Below are 25,828 nucleotides of genomic sequence, written 5' to 3' on the forward strand. Positions count from 1 at the left end.
ATTTATTTATTTATTTATTTTTTATTTATAAGTTTCTAGGGACATGCCAATACAAAGATAAGGTCTTCAGTGGGCATAATTCAGATTTGATCAATGTGGTTACTGTATCTACACAAGTTCTGTTAATTTCATGACAGACTCCTTTGTCTTGAATGAAATGGTTCAGTAAGTCCTCTTCTACCTAAAGAGTTCTGTTACATCATGTTGGAACTCAAAGGATCTTGCAAATTTTTAGACTAATGTCCAGCAAAAATATTTTTTAGCATATGATATACAAACTTGGATGGTCATTTTATTTTACTTATTTATTTTTTGTCTTTAAAATTAAAAAAAAATTTTTTTATAAACATATAATGTACTATTAGCCCCAGGGGTACAGGTCTGTGAATCTCCAGGTTTACATGCTTCACAGCACTCACCATAGCACATACCTTTCCCAATGTCCATAACCCCACCACCCTCTCCCTACACCCTCCCCCTGGCAACCCTCAGTTTGTTTTGTGAGATTAAGAGTACTTTATGGTTTTTCTCTATCCCAATCCCATCTTGTTTCATTTATTCTTTTCCTACCCCCCAAATACCCCACGTTGCATCTCCACTTCCTCATATCAGGGAGATCATATGATAGTTGTCTTTCTCTGATTGACTTATTTCTCTAATCGTAATACCCTCTAGTTCCATCCATGTTGTCGCAAATGGCAAGATTTCATTTCTTTTGATGACTGCATAGTATTCCATTGTATATATACCACATTAAATTAAATACCACATGGAAAGTCATTTTAGTGCATTTAGTTGGAAGAAATACTCTTAAGAGGGTAATGGCTTGAATTCATATTTTGTCCATTATAAAGATTTAGAAATGCCAGGGCAGAGTCTGACAACTACATAGGGAATCCTTTAGAGGTTATTTGCATAAAAATTTGCATGAGAATTTGGGAACCTGGGAAGAAAAGAGTTGGGAAAGAGTGCAAAACTTTCTCAGGAACTGAATTTCTTGTCCTATCCCTTAGGGCTATGTTTAACCTGAATGAAGGAAAGTCTTTCCTCCTATAGTTGTTTTTAACCTGGAATTGTGTAAGACTGTGGAGTACGGGGCACAGTCAGTATCATCAGAACAAATTAGGGCATAAGGGCATCATTTTCTGCTTAGAGTGTTAGAGGTTCTGGATTAAAAGTGACAGTGGTGTAAAGTGCAGTGAGATGGGGCAGAAGATGCCATGCTCTATGGACGTGGTGGTTCCTGGCGGAAGGTACTAGAAAAGAGAAGAGGTAAGAAGAGACATGACTTGCACCTAGGGCATTTGGAAGAACAGTAATTCAAACCCATAAGCAGTCAGGCCCAACTTGGAGCTCCCCAAAACAAGTTGGGTGAACTTTTAGGGAGAACCATAGGACTTTATTAGGAGTTGGGCCCTAGAGCTAGAAGATAACATGGTGGAGCTCATAAATGTAACCCCATTTATATCCACAAACCCAGGGAAAACTGACTTACACAAAACTGAAAATACTATTGTTGTCTTAAATGGAGAAAATAAGCCCTACAGAGGTGCACACTTCAGTTTTTAAATAAACGGTACCATGTATAATTTTTGTAGTCCTAGTAATTTTTTAAAAGATTTTATTTTAGAGAGAGAGCATGGGGGGGGGTGAGGAGGGGCAGAGAGAGTCTCAAGCAGACTCCATGCTGAGCACAGTGCCCCACGCAGGGCTTGGTCTTACCACTCTGGGATCATCTAACCCTACTTGAGACCAAGAGTCGGATGCTTAACTGACTGTGTCACCCAGGCGCCCCCATAGTCCCAATAATTTTTAATAATTCTGACAATTACTAAATAATTGACAAAAACAATTTATAAAAATTCAAACAGATTTAACCCACTGATATTTTAACCTTCAATTTAGCTTAAGCAGAATAGAACTGGAGAAGCATTCCTAAAATTGTCCATTTTTACAAATTGGATTTCAATGCCAACAGGCATGAGCTTTAATTTAGTTGTCAGTCATGGCAGTTCCAACCCCTTCACCATTTGGGAAAGGTCATCTCATCTACTTTGGGCCACTGAGATGCAAGAGGAATTTAGCTAGGGGCATCTTGGAAGAGTGCTCTTCTAGGTATTATTCTGCACTGATGTGCATCCCAGACCTGATGCAGCCATCCTCATACAGTTCCGAGGATTAAGCAAATGTAAGAGGGATTTGGATTAAGTCAACACTCAAGTCCCATCCTACTGCTAAGCCTCCAGAATTAAGGAAATGATGTTTCTGCTCATACCAATTAGAATTCAGTATTTAGTTACCTAGAGATAAATGTATCCTATTTGATAAGTATTCCTTTGTGACATGGTTTCTGTTAGCTCCAGTTTCCTCATTTGTAAAATGGAGATAATAGAATTATCCATTTTGGAGAGTCATTAGAAGATAAAATGAGATAATGCATGTAAAATGTTTCACACAAGGTCTGGTACAGGATAAGTGCCCAATTAATGTTAACTAGTATTTTTATAATCCTTATAATGTTGTTATTTTGCTTTCAAAGTGGAGAAATTGTGCCACCATGTTTGTTAGGAACCAGATGGCTAACTGTTTTTAGGAAATAAATTTACTCAAATGGGAAAAGGATGGAGAGATGGTTTTCTTGTTTCCTATGTGAGAAAAACATGTAAAGGGGTTACTAGGCACTGAATAAGCCAATGTTTCCCTTATAGAAAGCCATGATGGTGGAAGATTTTATTAACAAAAACCAGAATGACAATGATAAAGTTGGATTTGCAAGATTTTTAGTATATAGTTCAGCCATTTTTCTTTTCTCATTGCTCAAAATTCTATTATATAAACATTATAAACTCTAGAAAAAGTAGATGCTGTAGAGAGAACTACACAACAGAAATGAGAACTGCAGGGAAGCCACACATGAGTTGAGTCCTTTCATTTTACTCGAGTGATTTTTCATCTCTTCCCAAAGGTAATTGTGGAGAATTATGCTTTATTCTCTTAACCTAGTTCGTCAGTTTCCTAGTACGAAACTATTTTGTATCAACTCTCTCTTGAGATAACTTGAGGTTTCCTCTTTCTTCCTGTTTTTTTTTTTTCCTTTAATAATACTTAAGTAGAGTATCTTTCATCTTTATTTAACATAAAAGAAACCAAAGTGAAGAAATTATTTGGCTGGGCATCAGTGGTCTATAAATCATCGTATGGTATTACATTTTGGAAGCACAAGTTAAGACACATCTCAAGGATGTACTTAAACAATTCACCTCTGAAGTTGGAAAAGGAACTAAAGCCTCACTCCTCCATTTCTTTGTAAACTGAGTTATTGTTAGTGGATCTAGTTAATGTTTCCTTAAGAGTAAGAATCTAACTTTGAAATCTGAAAGTTACCCACAGTTATGCTTTTGGGTCAAAGAAGCTAACACAAAAGATTTATTGTTAATTGGATAATTTACTTGTTCCGAATTTCCCCATTCTTTCTCTCTAACTCTCCCAACTCATGTCTTCAAATCTTCCCCTTCCATCTCCCCTGTTTCCCCACAAAAGTCTTTCCACCTGTACATTCTAGCCCTATGGATTCCCCACTTGTAAGTAATGCTGCATATTGGGCTGTTTTATATCAGAAGGAAGTTTTATTAAATAAAGGAATAATTGTCAAATAATTTGTTTGCTAAAGGAGTAAGTGATGATATCTAGAAGTCTCTCAGTAAATCTTACTATCTTATCATGTAACTTACAAGTCTTTGGTGTAAGGTGTTTCAATGTCAGTGTTCCTTGTGAGCACTTAGTGCTTTCTTTGGGAGTGGACCCTATGTTGCTGTGTTTGGTGCAGGCATATTCAATTCTACCCTCATTCTGTATTAAACATGGAAGGCTCCCACAGTTCTTTCTTTTCTCAGAGATCACCCTGTGATTAGAAAATAGTAATAATATCCACTTAGAATGATCAAGTGCTTGATATGGCCGTTCAACAAGACTTTAGTTTTATTTCATTTAATCCTTACCGTAGTCTGTAAGAAAGACCACGTGATCATAAGCTCCATTTCACGGAGGAGGGAGTTGAAGCATAGGGAACCAGAGCATCTTGCTCAAGGTTAAATTGCTGCTAAGTGTTTGAACTTAGGGGATGTACTCAGTCTTTCTCCTTAGACAGTACTCTTAGCCACCACAAGTCCCTGTCTGTGATTTCCACTTCTGTTTTCATCAGAGGATGCAGTTTTTTAAATTTAAGTAAAATTAGCATACAATGTTGTCTTAGATTCAGGTGTACAATATAGTGATTTGACAGTTCTGTGCATTATTCAGTGTTCACCACAATGAGTGTAGTTATCATCTATGACCACACAATATTATTACAGTATTATTGACTGTATTCTCTATGCTATGCTTTTCTTCTCTGGGACTGTTTATTTTGTACCTGTAAGTTTGAACCTCTTAATTCTCTTTATCTATTTTATCCATTCCCCACGAATCTCACATCTGAAAACTATCAGATTTTTCTCTGTGTTTCAGAGTCTGGTTTTGTTTGTTCATTTGTTTTGTTTTTAGAGTCTACATATAAGTGAAACCATATGGTATTTTTTTTTTTGGCTCTGACTTCACTTAACATTATACCCTCAAGTCCACCCATGTTATTACAAATGACAAGATCTCATTCTTTTTTTATGTCTGGGAATATATATATATATATATATATATATATATATACACACACATATATATAATACATAATAATAATATAGTATAATATAACACAATATAATATATTATATATAAAAATGTGTATCAAATGTATATGATAGATACCTGGATTGTTTCTATATCTTGGCTGCAATAATTGTAAATAATACTGCAATAAACATAGGGGTACATATATTTTTTTGATTTAGTGTTTTTGTTTTTTTGGGTCCAGTAGTAGGATTCCTGGAGCATATGGTATTTCTATTTTTCATTTTTTGAGGAGCCTCCATATTGTTTTCCACAGTGGTTGCACCAATTTGCATTCCCACCAGCGGTGCATGAGGGTTCTTTTTTCTCCACATTCTCGCCAACACTTGTTATTTCTTGTCTTTTGGGTACTGGTGATTCTGACTAATATGAAGTGATAACTCATGGTGGATTTGATTTACATTTCCCTCATGATTAGTGATTTTGAGAATTTTTTATGTACCTGTTGGCCATCTGTATATCTTCTTCGGAAACTTTTCTTTTTTTTTTTTTTCTTTTTTTAAAGATTCCATTTACTTACTTGATAGAGAAAGACACAGTGAGAGAGGGAACACAAGCAGGGGGAGCTGGAGAGGGAGAAGCCAGGCTTCCTGCTGAGTGGGGAGCTGGATGCAGGGCTCCATCTCAGGACCCTGGGATCATGACCTGAGCCGAAGACAGACACTTAACAACTGAGCTACCCAGGGGGCCCTGGATACTTTTCTATTCTGGTCTTCTGTCCGTTCTTTAATTAGATTATTTGTTGTTTTAGTGTTGCATCATGTGAGTTCTTTATATATTTTGGATATTAGCCCCTCAAGAAGTTGTAGTTTTATCAGTAAGTTAGAAATTTCAGTCTCCTAATTTTTTCAGTTTGACGCTAGTCACCACACTAACCAGTGGGGACAGCAAAGTCCAACAAGATGCTGTCCCTGTCCTCATGGAGCCTAGAGGTAGGAGAGGGGATATAATGATAGTAGAAGGTGATAATAGCTGATGAAGGCAACCCCAGCAACTCAAGCAGCCAGACACTTCACTCAAGGAGGACCATGGGGCTCATTGGCCACCAGAGCACACCATCTATTCCTCAGGATCCTACCTGCTGCCATGACTGAGAGCAGACAGGGGGCGTCTAATGCCAGAGTTTCTGAGTTTGAGCACAGTTCCACCATTCACTAGATTCATGACCCTGGGTAAGTTACTTACCTCTTTGGTGCTTCAGTTTCTTCATTGGTAAGACAGGATAAATAATAGCACAAACCACAGAAGATTAAGCCCCATTTCTCCCTGTCCCTTCTATCTCTTAACAGTAGACTAGGGCATCTGATAAAAATTTACTATCCTCGGGGCACCTGGGTGGCACCTCGATTAGGCCTCCGACTCTGGTTTTGCTCAGATCATGATCTCACGGTCGTGAGATTGAGCCCTGTTTTTGGCTCCATACTGGATGTGAAGCCTGTGTGGGATTCTCTCTTTCCCTCTCCCTCTGCCCTTCCTCGCTTTCTCTCTCTTTCAAATAAATACATAAATCTTAAAAAAAAAAAAAAGTACTACCGTCTATTAGGAGCTGAAAAGGCACTGAAATACCTTTTTCTTTCTTTGCATAAGTGGCTGAGAGGTAAAAGTCCAGGACAATAGGAACCTTGGGTCCAAACCCTCCGCCCGCCTGGGCAAAACTGTACCAAGAGTTTCTAAAGTCTGCAGGCTCTGGGATCTGATTATCAGTTTTCTTACAACACCAAGGGAAAGAGGGCAGTCATCCCAGAATTTTTACTTTGGGAATGATACAAGAATGATGGTATCTATTACAGGGGCAGGGTGTCAGCGGTCACCTGGGCAGAAGAAGGAGCGCTCACTCAACAGGGGCAAAAGAGAGTTTAATGAATCATAGTTTAGCAAGATGTGGGCAGGGCTAAGGGCAGCCAACAGAGAATGCTGAAGCACCAAGAGTCCAGCAGCAATGGAAGAGAGAGCTTGGGCCAGCACCCAGGGAGACCTAAGGGTGTGAACTCATGAGACGTGATGGCATGTGATAGGCAAATTATAGCCTTGGAGAGAGAGAGTCTGAGGAACAAATAACCAGCCTCGCTTTCTTCATCCCTTACAATTCCTGATGGATTTTCATTTCCTGGTGCCTTTGTAATTTTCCTCAGTCTAACTGGAATCTGGGAGACCAAGGAACCCTATTGAAGTAGTTCATAAATGTCAGTGTCCCAGGGCACAGAGCCTTATGGACAAGGATAGAGAATGATCTGGAGGGGCAAAATGAAAATAACCAGCACAAGCAGTATTGTGTGGTGGTTAAGGTGGTTAAGGCTCTAGGCTCTAGGAACATTTTCATATCCCAGCCATGTGACCTTACACAAGTTACCTGGTTTTTCTGTCTCTGTTTCCTCATCTGTAAAATGGAAAGAGTGATAGAATGTACCTTAGATAGCTGTTGTATTTAGAACATATCAATAAATATTAACTGCTAATATTTTTATTTACTGATACGTGTTAGTCAAAATATTCCATTAACCTTTTAGAATTTTCCCTAAAACAAAGAAATATATATATATGTATATATATATATATACATATATATGAATTTTTTAAAGAAATATATATTTAGTGTCCATCTGTGACAACATGGCCAAAGATAATGGGGAATTCTTGGGCTTTAGGACAGGAGGGTTTGAATGACCTCTCTATCTTTAGCTTTATGTAGCTTTATATAAATTCTCTGAGACTGTTTCTTCATGTGATAACAGGCATATTAATTACTTCACAGGACAGTCATGAGGTTTAAATAAAATAAGGAATACCTAGAGTATACCTAATGGAGACCCAGGAGAATGGAAATCACCCAGCCTGTGGGTTTTTAGGACAGGAATGGCTCCTTTGCCAGAGAGGACACCTGTAGTTTTCCTTTGATTGTAGGTCCTGGGGTACCCTTACCCTACAGAGTACTCGGAAGGACAGAGGTATTTTGGTGAGCCCCAGCTTTACAAATTAATGTCTGAAGGAGAACGGACTCAAGACTACTGTAGAATTTTGCAAATTTTGTACAATTCGCAAACTTTTACAATTTCCTTAGAGTTGGCATTTATCTTATTTTCATATCATAATAAAATGTCAAAAGTTAAAGGGCTTAACTGCTTATTTTGTGAATATAATTACATCAATCAGTACTAATCTTAATAATATAGGTAACCTTTACAGAATGCTTTTTATGTTCCAGGGACTGTACTCTGCATTTCTCTAAGACTCACTGGCCTATGGGCAACAGATAATTTTTCAAACAATAAGTTAAGCATGTACTTTTTGTTTTAAGTAAACAAATGGAAATGTAAAGTACACATGGGTTCATTTAAGCATATTAGTGACCAATAAAGCACTAGTGCTTGTACGGTAATAAGCCCTCTATGCAAAGTCCCAAAGAGAATAAATTCCATTCCCCTGCCAGTCATTCTGGAGTCCGACTGTGTCACTGCAGCTGTAGAGAGGAGACAAAAGCAGGCAGTGTCCCTGGTGCCCCTGCAAGGAAAGAGAAGGGAGGTGATTTGGGTCTGAGAAGCATCCTAGAGCTGAGAGATAGTCATGTCCTGGAAGTTCTTCTGGAGGAAAACAGGACACACGATCCTCTCTTCTGTCTGTAACAGTAATTAAGACTCCAAGGTAAAGAAAACACTTTTATTTTTTTTTCCACTAAAGAATTTCCAGTGAGGAGGAGGAGTCAAACTTACTAGATACTTCAGTAGAAGTAGGTAAGGCCTGGGAAAATGAAGTGATAGTTTATTTAAGTTTTGTTGGGATATAATTGGCATATATTACACTGACCATGTTTAAAGCATGCCCGTTTGATAAGTTATGACATCTGTATTCATCACCGCAGTCAAGGTAAAGAACATATCTGTCACCCTCAAAGGTTTCTTGTATCTCTTGTCACTCCTTCCTAACCCAATGTGTACCACCCATCCCTAGGCAACCACTGATCTTTTTTGTCACTATTTTTTATCACTAGTTTGTCACTTCTTTATCACTATGTTTTATCACAAGTTTGTCACCTTTTTATCAGTATAGTTTATAACTTTTTTTAATCACTAATTTTTATCACTAGTTTGCATTTAAAAAAATGTTATATAAATGAAATCATATGGTATGTACCCCTTTTTGGTCTGGCTTACTGCACTTGGAATAATTATTTTAAGGTTTGTCTATATTTTATTTTATTTTTTAATTTATTTTTAAAGATTTTATTTATTGAGAGAGAGCGAGAGCATGCACACGTTTATGAGTTGGGGGGAGGGGCATAGGAAGAGAGACAAGCAGACTCCCTGCTGAGTGGGGACACCCCCAACAGGGCGTGATCCCCAGACCCCAGGATCATGACCTGAGCTGAAAGCAAACATCCAACAAACTGAGCCACAGAGGAGTCCCAAGATTTATCTATATTTTTGTGTTTAACAGTTCATTCTTGTTATTGCTGGGTAGGGTAGTATTTTACTGTATGGGTATACCAAAGTTGTTTATTCATTCACCTGATAGTAGACATTTATATTGTTTCTAGAATTGGGCTATGACAATTGAAGCTGTATAAATGTTCATGTATAAGTCTTTGCTGCATGGACATATGCTTTCATTTCTTTTGTAAAATACCAAAGGGGAATGACTGGATCAGATGACTGGATCAGTAGGTGAAGTAACAGTCTTACACCCAATCCATAAAAAATTCTAACATCTTGGCAACAAAGAGACTCAGAGATGAGAGATTACTGGATATATTTCTCTTGCTAGTTATATACTCATTTTCACAGGTTAATACTAGTATTAGAAAGATTATAAATGTTGCTGAAGTGTGAATTCAACAAAGCCCTTTCCTGCTGCTTGGTCAAAGAACCCTTGTGACTAGAATTTAGGCCTAGAGCTTTGTGTATATACAAGCTCAAGGATGAGACTCTGAAACCCAGAGTTTTGAACAGTTAATACTCTGGAATGAAGTATCTGCCATTTTGTTTTTCCATCTTCTGAGTTTTACTCCAGACATTATTTCAAAAACATAACCTTACTGCTGACCTTAAAATAAGCAAAAACGGGTGTTTCCTCTGAAATTTGAAAATGTATCAGAGACAAATATAACATTCTAGAAAGCTACAGGAAATGTTTGAAAACAATGCATAAATGTTTCCATTTATTCATTCTTTGAATTCACCTAATTAAATGCTGAAAATGAAGTGGAGAACTCAGAGCTCAAACTTCGAAAATACGAAGTCTTTACATCCACAAACACATGCAAAAAAGGAATAGTTCTCCTCATTCCAGTAGAATGCTTGCTTTCTTTATTATGCTAAGATTGACATGTTATCCTCATGGATGTGTGCTGGCAACTCTAGTATTCCAGTCACATAGTTTATCACTCACACCTGGAGTCACTATTTAGATCACTGAAATGGTGGAATGAAGCCATGTGTACTTTTTTTTCAGAATAAAAAAAATAACATACTTAATTTATTATTGAAAAACTTATTTATTGCTCATGGACCTCTGAGCCTTGAACAATATTTTAAAATCTTATTTACAGTGTAGATAAAATTTAATATCTTTGCAAGTGGAGGAAAAAGATCGCTCTTCTCAATAGTATCTTATTTAGGCAGAAGTTACCAAGAGTTAAGCAGGGCACTCCAGTCGTGTGAAATAGTGGGGAATGGGAAGTGGGGCATGCATTGTTTGAAAGGATAAGCCTATAAAAAATGAGGATGACTACTTTTCATTTCATGGTTTCATGTATTGGCTTGGGGAACTATTTGAAGGACTATTTACAAGCTGTGGCAGTGTATTCTGTGAGGGCAGTGGGAGTCATATGTACAAAACAAAACTCATTGTCTATGCAGGTTTCAATGTGAGAGTGTTGTCCCACAGCCCTTCATAAGACAATCGTAATATTAGGTCCCTGGTTATTACTCGTCTATAAAACTGAGGCAACAGACTGGATATCACTTCTCCCTAAAATACCAAAAAGGAGGAGGATGCTTATATAAATGACTCAAAGAATACTTCTGGAAAGTAAAGAAAGAAATGTTATTTAGGGGCAAATGGTAGCCATTAGGTTTCATGCATTCAGTAAAACCAGAACAACAGAAAAAGAAATAAACCTGTTTTCTTACCTGACTTTATTTTAATTAGAAGCTGAAACAAAATGTTGATTTTGACTACGAGATGTCAACTTTAATGGAGTCAGTCAATAACAAGTCTTAACTATCAAGACATTAAACTCAAACGCAAAGTCTTTGAAAATTTATTCAAATACACACTGGCTTGAAATAAGTGACCTATTTGAGCCATTTCAAGGGCTTGCTCTTTATTTTTGCTGGAGTTACAGTAGAAATTAAAGATTTGAATTGAGAGGAAAATGTCCAGGTATTTGATATTTAAAATTGAAACAACCTGATAGTCAACTGAATTCACTGACCATACTTTCTTTAAGAATTTACCTGTAAGGATTCACCAAGGAATACAAAGGAACGAAAAACATCTGCAGTGTTGAAGCAAATAAAAGTCCATTGAATTCTCATTTTCACAGAGCCTCAACAATTTGGATAATTCCTTTCATATTTTATCAATTTAAATTTTGAAGTTTTCTTTTAAAACTTTTTATTTAGAGACAGCAAGTGTCTACGGTGAAGTAATAAGCATGCCTTCCTCTCTCTTTCTACACACACACACACACACACACACCCTAGAGTATGTCTGATCTAGGAATTCAGAAACAAGAGAACTAACACATTTAAGAGGTTATATACGTGTTGTTTCAAACAGTATTGTATTTTGTAAAGATTTTAAATTATTAAGAAAGCAATTATGTTTCGGTATCTAATCTAGAAATTATTAAAGATATATATATAACAAGGATTTTTGGTGTGTAAAAATAAAGTGAGGTCATGTGTTGAAAGCATTTTTTTTTTTTAAAGATTTTATTTATTTATTTGTCAGAGAGAGAGTGAGCGAAGAGTGAGCACAGGCAGAGTGGAAGGCAGAGTCAGAGGGAGAAGCAGGTTCCCTGCAGAGCAAGGAGCCCGATGTGGGACTCGATCCCAGGACGCTGGGATCATGACCTGAGCCGAAGGCAGCTGCTTAACCAACTGAGCCACCCAGGCATCCCTGAAAGCATTTTTAAAGGGACCTAATTTTGAATCTTGGGAAGAATAATGTTCAATTGTAGTTTCTTCTTTCCCCAAAGACTCCTGAACATCTAGGCTGATTGGTCCAGCTGACCAAGAGATTTGTGTGCCCAGAAGACCAAAGGTAGTTTTTTGTTTATCACAGAAGAGGGAAATATAAAAAGGTCTGACTACTACATCTTTTCTCTAGATCAAGAGGTCCCTACTACTGGGATTTTCCTTTAATTATGATAATTAAATAATCTGGTTCAAGGTTAACTGGCTGTTCTTAATTTCTAGACATAAAAATGCTGATATAATTTTTAAATTTTTTCTTCTCAATTGCTTATCCAGGAATTCTACTATATAATTGCTATTGTTCTGGAAAAAAAGTTATAATTTTTGTACTACACAGTAGATTAATATTATTTTAACATTGCAAAGGTGTACTTGGTTAATACCTTTGACAAAAATATCAATATCAAATAAAAGTGGCTTAATGCATTTGGAGAACACATAAATTTTTTTTGAAAAGCAGTTTAAGGGATTTTATATACAAAGAAGAAAACTCAAGACCTTATTTTCAATATTTCTGTTTAATATAAATCAACAGAAAACTTTGAAAACAGTAGGCCTGTCTAATGAAGTGGTAAGATATTAGGTTGCAAATGCTAACTAAGTACCTGTCATGATTTATCCTTTTTTGTACTTGGTTCCACATAAATAAAAACATTCATCAGGGACAACCTAAATTTTGCTTTTTATTCTGCAGTAGCAAAGACGAGGTAGAAGAGTTGAGAGTCAAAGCAAAGGAAGTTTAATTTAAGAAATTTATGACCTAGGGTAAATACCTGGAAATAGAGTCTATGCTTCATATATTTTCCAGCTTTCCTTATGCATTCCTAGAATGAACCAACTGTAACAGGTGATAAATGCAAAATCTTATGAGAAATGGTATGAGCTACTTTTGAGAACCCCCTTGTAACATTTTGGTCATGATTTGGCTTTGTGACAAAAATTACAAATGTCTTTTCTCTTTCTTGCTAAAGGGCCGGGGGCGTGGGGGAATGCCTTGAGGTCATTTACCGTATGATTTAAAGAGCTTTGGTGTAAGTGAATGAATAAAGAAAAGAGGGGAAAAGATCTTTCAGAATTTGGGACGCCTGGGTGGCTCAGTTGGTTGGACGACTGCCTTCGGCTCAGGTCGTGATCCTGGAGTCCTGGGATCGAGTCCGCATCAGGCTCCCAGCTCCAGCTCCTCGCCCATGTTCTTTCTTACTGTCTCTCTCTCAAATAAATAAATAAAATCTTAAAAAAAAAAAATTTTATTTGACAGAGGGAGAGAGATCACAAGCAGGCAGAGCAGCAGGCAGAGGGTGGAGGGAGTGGTAGGAAGCAGGCTCCCGGCTGAGCAGAGAGCCTGATGCGGGGCTCAATCCCAGGCCCCTGATGTCATGACCTGAGCCGGAGGCAGAGGCTTAACCCACTGAGCCACCCAGGGGCACCAGAATTCTTTTTTTTTTTTTTTTTTTTTTTTTTTTTTAAGATTTTATTTATTTATTTGACAGACAGAGATCACAAGTAAGGCAGAGGCCGGCAGAGAGAGAGAGGAGGAAGCAGGCTCCCTGCTGAGCAGAGGGCCCAATGCGGGGCTCGATCCTAGGACCCTGGGATCATGACCTGAGACGAAGGCAGAGGCTTTAACCCACTGAGCCACCCAGGCACCCCCAGAATTCTTAATTGTAATTTTAAATGAGCACAAATAATGTAGTTACTTTAAAAATATCATTGTTGGGTTATTTTATCACTTTTTAAATTATGATATTTGAAAAAAAGACATGGTAGGGTTAAATCACTTAAAATTTGGCACTTAGTTTCTGTGAGCAGGAAGAAAGTTCAGGGATTAGTGAACCTGTTTACAAAAATTTGTCCATTGTTCATTCAAATAATATTTATTAAATTGATAAATTCACTCAATAATTTATATAGTAACATTAAAATAATAAAAGCAAATAGAATTATTATTACAAATGATGTTTATTAAAATTATGTATCTGGCAAGATATTTATTTACATATATATGCATATTTCTAGAAAAAATGAAAGGTCACACCCAAATATGTTGATGGCAATCACTGGATATTATAATTCTAGGTAATTTTAATATTTATTTGTTTTATGTGCTTTATTTTAAAAATAATGAGTATGCATTATTTTTAAAATAAAGGAAAAGAGTGAAGGCATTTTCACTAAAAAAGAAAATTTCACTTGTTTTGTTTCTTAAATCCACATATGAGTGAAATCATATTGTATTTGGCTTTCTCTGACTGACTTATTTTGCTTCTCTAGCTCCATCTATGTCACTGCAAATGGCAAAATTTCATTGTTTTTTTATGGCTGAGTAATATTTCATTGTATATATGTATCACATCATCTTTATCCATTCATCAGTCGATGGTCACTTGGGCTGTTTCCATAATTTAGCTATTGTAGATAATGCTGTTGTAGACAAATGAGCAAAAGTGGGAAAAGAGAGCAAGAAAGGCAAACCAAGAAACAGACTCTTAACTAGAGAACAGTTGATGGTTACCAAAGGGGAACTGGGAGAGGGATGAGTGAAATAGGTCATGGAGGTTAAGGAGTGCACTTGCGATGAGCACTGGCTGTTGTATGGAAGTGTTGAATCACTATAGTGCACACTTGAAACTAATATTACACTGTATGTTAATTAACTGGAAATTAAATAGAAACTATGAAAAATAAGAAAATTTCAATATACTCAACATACGTACAGAACAGGTTTATAAGCAAGGCTCTATGCTCTGTGCTCTGGGGCTGCAGGGATGAATTGCTCATAGACCTTGTGTTTCAAGATGCCAGCTTCTGGAATCTAGGAGAAAGATCAAGTCTTCCCTGTCCAAAAGCAAAATCAGTCTTTTTAGCAGCAAAGTCCACAAGAGCCAAACTGCAGAAAGAGCCAAGATGCCTTTCCACAGACGAATGGATAAGGAAGATGTGGTCTAGATACACAAAGGGATATTCCTCAGCCATCAGAAAGGATGAATACCCAACATTTGCATCAACATGGATGGGACTGAAGGAGATTATGCTACATGAAATAAACCAAGCAGAGAAAGACAATTACTATATGGTTTCACTTACTTGTGGAACATAAGGAATAGCATGGAGGACATTAGGAGAAGAGAAAAATGAAGGGGAAGCAATAGGAGTGGGAGACAAACCATGAGAGACTAAGGACTCTGGGAAACAGAGTTTTAGAAGGGAGGGGGGTGGGGAGATGGGTGAGCCCGATGATGGATATTAAGGAGGACATGGATTGCATGGAGCACTGGGTGTTATATGCAAACAGTGAATGATGGAACACTACATCAAAAAATAATGATGTAGGGTCATAGGGTAGTTCTATTTTCAACATTTCGAGGAACCTCCATGCTGTTTTCCAGAGTGGTTGCACCAGCTTGCATTCCCACCAACAGTGTAGGAGTGTTCCCCTTTCTCTGCATCCTCGCCAGCATCTGTCATTTCCTGACTTACTAATTTTAGTAATTAAATACCACCTCACACCATTCTGACTGGTGTGAGGTGGTATCTCATTGTGGTTTTGATTGGTATTTCCCTATGCCGAATGACGTGGAGCACTTTTTCATGTGTCTGTTGGCCATCTGAATGTCTTCTTTGAAAAAATGTCTGTTCATGTCCTCTGCCCATTTCTTGATTGGATTATTCGTTCTTTGGGTTAAAAACTAGTTTTTTAAAAATTAAATATGCAGAGATAATATAAAGCTGTTAGAAATCTGTTATATAGATTTAATTTGTATGTAATAATTTATATATAACAAAGATGGGCCTTTTGTACGAATATGTACATTGGCATAGCCTCTTGGAGTAGAGGAGTCAGTGGATCAACTAGGAATGTCTAACACTTTAGTCTTTTATGAAATAGTGTTGTCTTACACAAAATATTTAAGTAATCAAATCATGCAAAGGACTAATTTGATTTGCTAATAAATTTAGTTCACTTTTATATCTTCTTTAAGAAATAAGTCACTTCTCTTGAATTTCAGTTATTTTGTAGTATTAGAAATGTCACATGAATGGGTATCCTGATCTATGTTCTTAGATTTTTGATTTTTGTTTTTGTTTGTTTTATAACGTTCTCCATTTTTATTAGAAACGTAGAAAAGGACATAGGGCTCAATACATGAATTTAGACAAATGTCATTATTAATTCAGCAGACAGTGTCAAACAGAATAAAGTTTATTTGCAGATGAGGTTTCCTAAGTAAACACAATAGGAATAGCCAGGTTTTACAAAATAAAAACCAGTTTGTACTTTTCCCCCAAAACTTACCCTGAATATTTTTGCAGCTTCAAAAATATTTGGATAAGTCTTTTAGTATTTTTTCATTTCACTCACTCCTTATACTTCCTCTTTTAAATGAGGCCTGGAAGTTAAATTCAGAATTTCACAAGAGAACTGTTCTTTTAGAAATTTCTAGCCTTAACAGATGTAGAAAAAACTAGGATCCTAATGGAAAACCACTTATTACATATTTGAAGGTTTGTCAGACTTAATGACTTTTTATTGAGAAGTTTAAACTTATTTTCGTTTTAAAAGATTAGTATATAAATTTATTTTAAAGGGCACATAAATTTACTTGGTAGCTATATGGACCATAGATTTTCTAAATACACATTGATTTATGCAACTGTGGAATGAAGCAAAGCTTCCTTCCAGCTGGAGAGTATGAGCCTTCATTGAATAAGCTCGAATGGAATATTTACAGTTTATTATTCCCTACCTTAAAGAACAATAAGCAAACTAATGTAATGTCCTTGTGCCAAATTCATTGTTTTGAGGTTATAATGTTATTTTTTGGTTATGCAGCTAAGTGCCTTTAAATTGTGCCTCATAGGGCACATTTGGGGTAGGTCTTGGGGGTTCAAAGGTAGACTCCACTTCTACAGCTTTCTTCCTGTTTTCTAAATTTATTTCTGCCTAAGATTTGATTTGGTAATAGTGTCCAGTTTAAAAAAAAAAAGACATTTGGAAAACAATGATAGGGTTTTTTTTTTCTAGTTTTATTGAGATGTAATTGATATAATAACATTGTATTATCTTATGGTATATGACATAATTATTTGATAAGCCTATATTGTAAAATGATCACCACAATAAGTTCACTTAACATCTATGCACCTCATGTAGTCCATAGTCACCATTTATTTTCCTTGTGATGAGAACTTTCCAGATCTCCTTTCTTAGCAACTTTCAAATATACAATATGGTACTATTAACTATAATCAACATGCTGTGCATTATATCCCCAGAACTTATTTAATGATGTATGTCATTAATTGCCACTGAAAAATGAAATTGTTTGGGATTTATTTATGTAAAACCACAACTCTCAAAGTCACTACTTCCGCACTTCAGAAATTTGAGTATAATGAATGAAAAAATAACGTTTAGTTTTGGGGATTCAGATATTAACTGAAGTTTATTTTATGCATGTTTTATTTTTTCTGATGCCAATGCTAGCATCAGCTTGAAGTCTTCAACCATAAGAAATAATTATTTATGATGTCAACTCTTCAGAGGTTATCAGAAGAAAATCTGTGCCCGTATTTGGCAAAAGTCAGGGGCTTAGAAAAATATGCTCTATTTATAGCTGGTAAAGGAGAGCATTTACAAAGATGTAAAAATGTTGAATCCTCCTTCCGCATAGCTGCCTCTTGAATCCTTGGGCCTACTTGAATTAATCATTCTTTCCTTGATGTGATATTTTCTCGCTTCTTTGATCTTATTAAAATGTTAACCATGAGCTCTTAGGGGCAAGGGTTTTGTCTTAAACACTTTTAGCATCTTATCTTATTGTGATACTCAATTACAATTCTTTTTGAACAATGAATAAAAGAGTGAATCACAGTATGTGTGTATATGTGCATATACACATTTATATACGTGTATATGCATATATATTCACTTTACCCCATGTGAACATGAAAAAGCATGCTTATGGCATATTTATTTTTGTATTCTTATGATAGCAATCATATTTCCATACATATTATATACTCAGTACTTTTTAACCAATATTGTTGATGTGGAATTTGCACGAACTAAAATGTATCTATATTTAATGTACATTTTGATGAGGTTTGGCAAATTTATGCACTTGTGTGACCGCCTCCACTATCATGATACAGAACATTTCCACCATCCTTTTTGTTCATGTGATGTGTGTCATTAGTTCATTCCTTTCCTTTTTGTTTAGTTCCTTTGATTTTATGGCTATACCACCATTTATTTAACCATTTCCCTGTCATCAGGCAATTGGATATTTTCCAGTGTTTGTTTACTTACTTTGGTTAGTACTGCTTTGAACATTGCTTTATGGTTCTTTGTGCAGACATAGGTTTTCATTTCATATAGCTAGGTCATATGCAAATATATATTTTAGTTTATAAAAAACTACCAGCCTATTTTCCAAATGATTGTACAATTTCACATTTACACTAGCAATGCACGAGTTCCAAATAATCCCCACTGTTGCTAACACTTGGTATTTTCAATCTCTGTAATTTTAGCCATTTTAACAGTTGTATTATTATCTCATTCTGGCTTTTAATTTTCATTCCCTAACTAATGATATTGAACAGGTTGTTTTTTTTTTTTAAGATTTATTTATTTATTTATTTATTTATTTATTTGACAGAGAGAGAGAGAGATTGAGATCATAAGAGAGAGAGGCAGGCAGAGGGAAGCCGGCTCCCTGCTGAGCAGAGAGGCAGATGCCAGGCTCTATCCCAGGACCCTGATATCATGACCTGAACTGAAGGCAGAGACTTAACTCAATGATCCAATGAGCCACCCAGGCACCACTTGGACATTTTTTTCATGAGTTTGTTAGCCATTCGTATTTCTTCCTTTCTAAAGTGTCCAAATTTGTTGCCTATGATTTGTCAGGCTGTCTTCTTTATTGATTTTCTAAAATTTTGTTAAGGATTTTTCTACTTAATAAGAGATATTATTCTTGTTTTTTTTTAATGCCAACTTTGAAATTAGAGTCTCAAAAAATAAGTTAGGAAGTGCTTCCACTCCTGTTTTTCTTTTTCTTTTTCTTTTTAGATTTTATTTTTAAGCAAAATCTATGCACAACGTGGGGCTTGAATTTACAAGTCCAGTATGAGAAGCTGTATGCTCCACTGTATGCTTCACTTTTATTTTCTAAGAGTTTATATAAAATTGATGTGTAGTTTTTTCTTTATTTATTTAATATTTGTTATAACTGAAGCAAACTAGGCTTGGAGTTTTTGTGGGGGAAGATTTTGTTTGTTTGTTTGTTTTGAAAGAGACTGTGCACGTGAGTGGGATGGGATGGGGGGTCAGAGGGTGGAGAGAATAAGTAGGCTCCACATCCAGTGTGAAGCCTGATTGGAGCTCACTCATGACCCTGAGATCATGACCAACTGAGCCATCCAGGCATCCCATGATTTTTAATTATGAATTCACTTTTTTTAATAGACATGGGTTTATTCAGAATTTTCCTCTTTTTCTTGAGTCAGTTTTGGTAATTGTCTTTTAAAAACTGTCCATTTCATCGTAGTTACTAAATTTGTTGACAAAGTTTTTTTAATAGTATTTCTTCACTATTCTTTTGTTTGGAGAACCAGTAAAGATGCCATTTTTAAATTTCTGATATTGGTAATGTTTGTCTTTTCTTTATCTGATCAGTCGGGCAAAAGGCTATCAAACTTTAAAATTTATTTTAAGGAAATAGTTGTGGGTTTTGTTGATACTTCTGTCTCTCTTTCTGCCTTTCTCTTTTGTCTGTTTTATTGTTTTCTGTTCTTTCTTACTCTGTGTTTAACTTAGGCTTCAATTTTCTGAAGGTAGGAGCCTAGGTCATTATTTTACTCAGAGACTTTTTAAGTATTTTTATGTCAGCATTTAATGCTATAAATTTTCCTCTAAGCACTGCTTTAGCTATACTTCAGGAATTAGGATCTATTGCATTTTCATTTTTATTCAGTTTAAAATATTTTCTACTTTCTTTTGTGCTTTCTTCTTTGATCCATGAGTTATTTAGTAGCATGTTGTTTCATTTCCAAATATTTGGCCAAATATTTCTCTTATGAATATCCAATATAAATCCATTGTAGTCAAAGAACATGCTTTGTATGACTTTATTTTAAAAATTGCTGAGACTTGATTTATGGATAAGCCTAGGTCCACGTGTGCTTGAGAATGTGTGTTTTTCTTTTGTTGGTTGAAGTGTTTTATAAATGTCAGTAGGTCTAATTGTTTTATAATGTTTTTTAGTTTTATCTGCTTACCAATTTTGTGTCTGCTCTAATCAAAAGAGAAATGCTAAAGTTTAACTGTATATTTACCTACTATCTTTTTAGTTATGTTATATCTTGCCTTATGTATTTCAAGGTTCTCTTATTGGGTGCAAACATAGAATTGTTACATATTTTTGTTGAATTGATCCTTTATCATTTTGAACTCCCTTTTTTATTCCTGGTAATATTTCTTTTTCTGAAGTCTAGTTTTTCTTATGTTAATAAAACAATTCCAGTTTGCTTATGTTTAATGTTTATATAATCTTTTTTTGGTCATTCTTTTGCTCATAGTTTATTGGTACCTTTATATTTAAAGTGTGTTTCTTGTACACAGCATAGGATTGGGTCTTGTTTTTTGTATCCTGAGTGATACTGTCTTTTTAAAAAATTATAGTATTTAGACCAGATTATTTAATGTTATTATTATTGTGAATGGGCTTAAATATATTATCATACTGTCTGTTTTTGTTCCATATGTTCTTTACTAAATTTTTTTCCTATTTTTTTCTGTTCACTTTGTATTACTTGAACATATTTTGTCTCTCCTTTAATTTCCACTTATCAACTATAGCTCAGTGTTTTATGTTTATGGTGGTTGATTTAAGCTTTAATATTAATTTTAAATTATCACAATATACCTGCAGTAATATGACTTCACATACTTTTTTTTTTTAAAGATTTTATTTATTTATTTGACAGAGAGAAATCACAAGTAGATGGAGAGGCAGGCAGAGAGAGAGAGAGAGAGAGAGAGAGGGAAGCAGGCTCCCTGCTGAGCAGAGAGCCCGATGCGGGACTCGATCCCAGGACCCTGAGATCATGACCTGAGCTGAAGGCAACGGCTTAATCCACTGAGCCACCCAGGCACCCCATGACTTCACATACTTTAAAAATAACTTTTGTAACAGTATATTTTCATTTTCCTCCTTTCATCCATTGAACTATTGTCATCATTAATTTTTTCTGCATATATTATGAAACTCACAGTACATTGTTATTCATTTTTAATGTTTTAAGTGGTCATTATCTTTCAAATGAATTTTTAAAATAACATTTTATTTTTTACTTTTTATTTTTTTGAAGATTTTATTATTTATTTGAGAGAGAAAGAGAGAGAAAGCACGAGAGAGAACCTAAGCAGGGGAAGGGCAAGAGGGAGAGGGAGAAGCAGACTTCACTTTAAGCATGGAGCCCAATGTGGGGTTAGATCCCAGGACTCTGGGATCATGACCTGGGCTAAAGGCAGACACTTAACTGACTAAGCTACCCAGGTCCCCCTAAAGTAGCTTTTTGTAATTATCCTTATATATGCCATTTTTGACTCTCTTTATTTATTACTCTAAGGAGGTTCGAGTTTCAACCTGGCATTTTTGTTGTTGTTCTTGTTGTTGTTTTGGTGTCTGAAGTACTTCCTTTAATATTTCTTGTGATGCAGGTTTTTTTGTTGGTAGTAAATTATCCTAGCCTGCCTTTCTTTCTTTCTTTCTTTCTTTCTTTCAAAGTATTAGTTTTACTTTTGCTATATTCCCTGTCAACTCTAGGTTGACTTCTATTTTTCTTAACACAGATTTGCCTCGTTTTTGCTGAGAATTGTTCCTTTGTGGGTAATGTGCTTCTTTCTGTTTGCTAAGATTTTTCTTTTTATCACCCATTTTTATCAGTTTGATTATGGAGTTTTTTCAGTGTTTTTCTTGCTTGGGTTTTTCAAAAATTATTTTTATTAATATATAATGTATTATTTGCCCCAGGGGTATAGGTCTGTGAATCGTCAGGCTTACACACTTCACAGCACTCACCATAGCACATACCATCTCCAACGTCCATAACCCAACCACCCTCTCCATGTGCCCCTCCCCCCAGCAACCCTCAATTTGTTTTGTGAGATTAAGAGTCTCTTATGGTTTGTCTCCCTCCTGATCCCATCTTGTTTCATTTTTGCCTTCCTTACCCCCCAAACCCCCAACTCTGCCTCTCAAATTCCTCATATCAGGGAGATCATATGATAATTGTCTTTCTCTGACAACTTACTCTGCATAGTATTCCAATGTGTGTGTGTGTGTGTGTGTGTGTGTGTGTGTGTGTGTGTGTATAATCTTTATCCATTCGTCTGTTGATGGACATCTAGGTTCTTTCCATCTTGTTTCGGTTTTGCTGAACTTTTTGGATGATGAACTTTTTGGATCTCTGGATTTAGTTTTTATCAAATTTGAAAAAATTTTGACCCTTACATCTTCATATATTTTTTTCTGTCCTTATTTTCCTTTGAAACATCAGTTACATGTATTATAGACCATTTAATATTAAGTCACAGGTTATTGAGGTTTGTTCATGTTATTTAATAATATTTATCTCTGTACATCATTTTGGATGGATTCTATTGTTATTTCTTCAAGTCATTAATCTTTACTTCTATAGTATTTAATCTTTTATTAATCCCATTTTATGTATTTTTTATTTCAAATAGTGTATGTTTTGTTTTTATTTTTACTTATTTTTTAGAATGAGAGAGTGCATGCACTTGAACAGACAGCGGGGAAGGGCAGAGGGAGAGGAGAGAGAGAATCTTAAGCAGACTTCATGCCCAGCATGTAGCTGGATGTGGACTTGATCTCACAAACCTGAGACTACGACCTGAGCTGAAATAAGGAGTTAGATGTTTAAGTGACTGAGCCACCCAGGTGCCCCATATTTTTTGTTTTTAGAGGTTCCATTTTTTATTTCTTTTCTTTTTATGTTCATGTTTTCCTTTATATCCCTCAGCATGTGGAGTGTATTTATAGCAACTGTTTTAACATTGTTGTTTGCTGGTTCTATGATTTCTGTCATTTCTGTGTCTGCTTCCTTGACTAACTACAGGTCATGTTTTCTGGCTTCTTTTCCATCTAGTGATTTTGGATTATAGGCTAGACATTGTTGTTAACTTTGTTAACATTGTTGTTAACTTTATATTGTTGATTGTTGGATTTTGTTGTATTCACTTAATTAAAGATTACTAGACTTTATATGACAGGGAGTTGAGTTATTTCTGGATTTGGTTGATCCTTGAGGCTTGTTTTTAAGCTCTTATAGTGTGAGTAAAAATATGCATTGGTTCTAGGGATAATTTTGTCCCACTTGTTAGGGATGGCCCTTTTGGGGTCCCTGATAATTTCCCCATCAATTCAACAGGGTTTCTCTGCTTTAGTTAAAAAGAACTCATGTCATTACTGGTCCTGTGTAATCTCTAGGGATTTTTATTTTATTTATCCCAAGTAATTTTTCTTTGGTTGAAAGTGGTTCTCTCTTCTCCTTATGGGATGTATCCTATGCATGGTGCAGATTGTTACTTAGACAAAAAATTAAGAGGTCTCCTGTGAAAATACCTGGATCTTTTTGTCTTCATAGTTCTCACTTCTCTTTCCTTAAAATTCTAGTTACTTCAGCCTCTCCAAATTCAGGTATCTGTCTCTGAAACTCAATTTGATGTCCAGACTGGAAGTTGCCCCCAGCTAGAAATCCTGGACTCCTCTCATTTGTTTGTAATCTCTTAAGGATCACAATCCTTTGTTATTGTTAGATTATGGTTTTTTTTTTTTTAAGATTTTTATTCATTTATTTGACAGAGAGAGATCACAAATAGGCAGAGAGGCAGGCAGAGAGAGGGGGGGAAGTAGGCTCCCTGCTGAGCAGAGAGCCCAATGTGGGACTTGATCCCAGGACCCTGGAATCATGATCTGAGCCGAAGGCAGAGGCTTTAACCCACTGAGCCACCCAGGTGCCCCTGTTAGATTATGTTTTTTAAGAAGCTATTTTCCCTATTGCTTTGTGTTTTAATTATTTTGGGAAGGGTAATTCCTATCTTGGTACTCCCTCATGAAACAAAATTGATTCGAAAGTGTTTGAAGCAGGTTACTAAGCCAATCATTTAAATATTATGTCTGTTTGGGAAAGCAGGTAGGGCTTCTCAGAGAATGTTCTCTAGAGAACCCATGGAGACAAAATGAGGAAATTGCCAAGGGCATGATATCTCAGATCAGAGCAGTTTAACTTTATCATGTCATAATGGTCATTCTGCAATGAACAGCATTTATTATTTTAAAGGATTCAACAGTACTGATTTGGGGGAGACAAATGCAAAGCATTATGTATAAAGTGGTAAAATAGGCTAGTTACAGAAAACAGAAAACCCAAAATCTTACAATGTTATAAAAGTTGAGCATTAATGATTAAAAAGTAGTTTTATACTCCTATGTCTTTAGAAAGTTTTATACTCCTATGTCTTTAATAGTCTATGGATTATTATAATAATTATATAATAATCTTGGACAAGCCTTTAGTTTGTATTTCATCTGGTAGCCATCCTTGTTTGACACAAGAACTGTGAAAAACTTGAGAAATTGCAGAGGAGCAAAAGTTGTTAAAGGAGTTACAGATTCATTATGTTAGAAAAGATTTCTCATTATTCTTAAGAGTGAAGATATATTACTAAGTGACTTTAAAAATATAGAAGTAATATATAGAAAATGACAGTAACTCATATGAGGCAGAATAAGAATTACTATCATTTGCTTACATAATGACATACAGATGTAAAGATCATGATTATATAGTTTTTGAAAATCATTTAACAGTATTTACCATCATCTCCTGAGTTATAGACATGACCGCAGCAGGAAACTGGGTAATCTGATTCCATCATTTTCTGAAATTATTATTTCTGAAATTACTCTGTAAGTAAATAGTAAGTCTTTCATTGTTAGCTATGTTAAAAACTATCTTTTTACTTTTAAGTTATGACCAAAGTTTTTCTTTTTTCTAAACTATCAGCATGATTATACTACATTATACTACATGATTATGCTACATTATACTACGTGATAATACTACATGTCACTACAATGTCACTACATTAAAGGACTATATTCAGTACTCTAAATTAGGTCTCTTAAGCTTCTATTGCTCTGTTACTATGATTATAAATAAAGTGTATGTCTATAACTAGATGAATCAGAAGATTTTGAATGAGTGACACATTATCCCCTTTAATTTTATCTACTTTGAGTACAAGAAGGACAATAGGTAGTCTTCTATCCTGCAATCTGTAAAGCTTCTAAGAAAAAATGGTTCTAGTTGTCTCTTTTGCTATGCTGTCAATACTATACTTTTCACAGCATTGTGGTTCAGGGGAATTATTCTTTTTTTTAAAGATTTTTTTATTTATTTATGAGAGAGAGAGAGATCATAAGCATAGAGGAAGAGGGAGAAGCAGACCCCTGTTGAGGAGGGAGCCCTATGTAGGACTTGATCCCAGGACCTTGGGATCACAACTTGAGCTAAAGGCAGATGCCTAATCAACTGAGCCACCCAGGTATCCCCAAGGGAACAATTCAGTCTCATGCATGCAATACCACATTTAATTCAAAAGTATTCACTGCAGATGTGTTGTCATTCAAAAAAGGATTCACCAGTTGGAAATCTTTTTTTTTTTTAACCTTTTGTTAGTTCTGATGTAGAATTTCATCAGTTGCATATAACACCCAGTGCTCATTACATCAAGTGCTCTCCTTAGTATCCATCACCCAATTACACCATCGCTACCCACCCACTTCCCCTCCAGCAACCTTCAGTTTGTTCCCTAT

At 35.6% G+C, this 25,828-nt stretch overlaps 1 protein-coding gene across 1 annotated transcript in view; it reads left to right on the forward strand.

The window, feature by feature from the left end:
- HMCN1 (hemicentin 1) overlaps nt 1-25,828 on the forward strand; it is a 470,681-nt gene that overhangs the window by 130,942 nt on the left and 313,911 nt on the right. The window lies entirely within an intron of this gene.

The sequence above is a fragment of the Neovison vison genome, chromosome 10 (genome assembly GCF_020171115.1).
Source record: "Neovison vison isolate M4711 chromosome 10, ASM_NN_V1, whole genome shotgun sequence".
Classification (NCBI taxonomy): Eukaryota; Metazoa; Chordata; class Mammalia; order Carnivora; family Mustelidae; genus Neogale; species Neogale vison.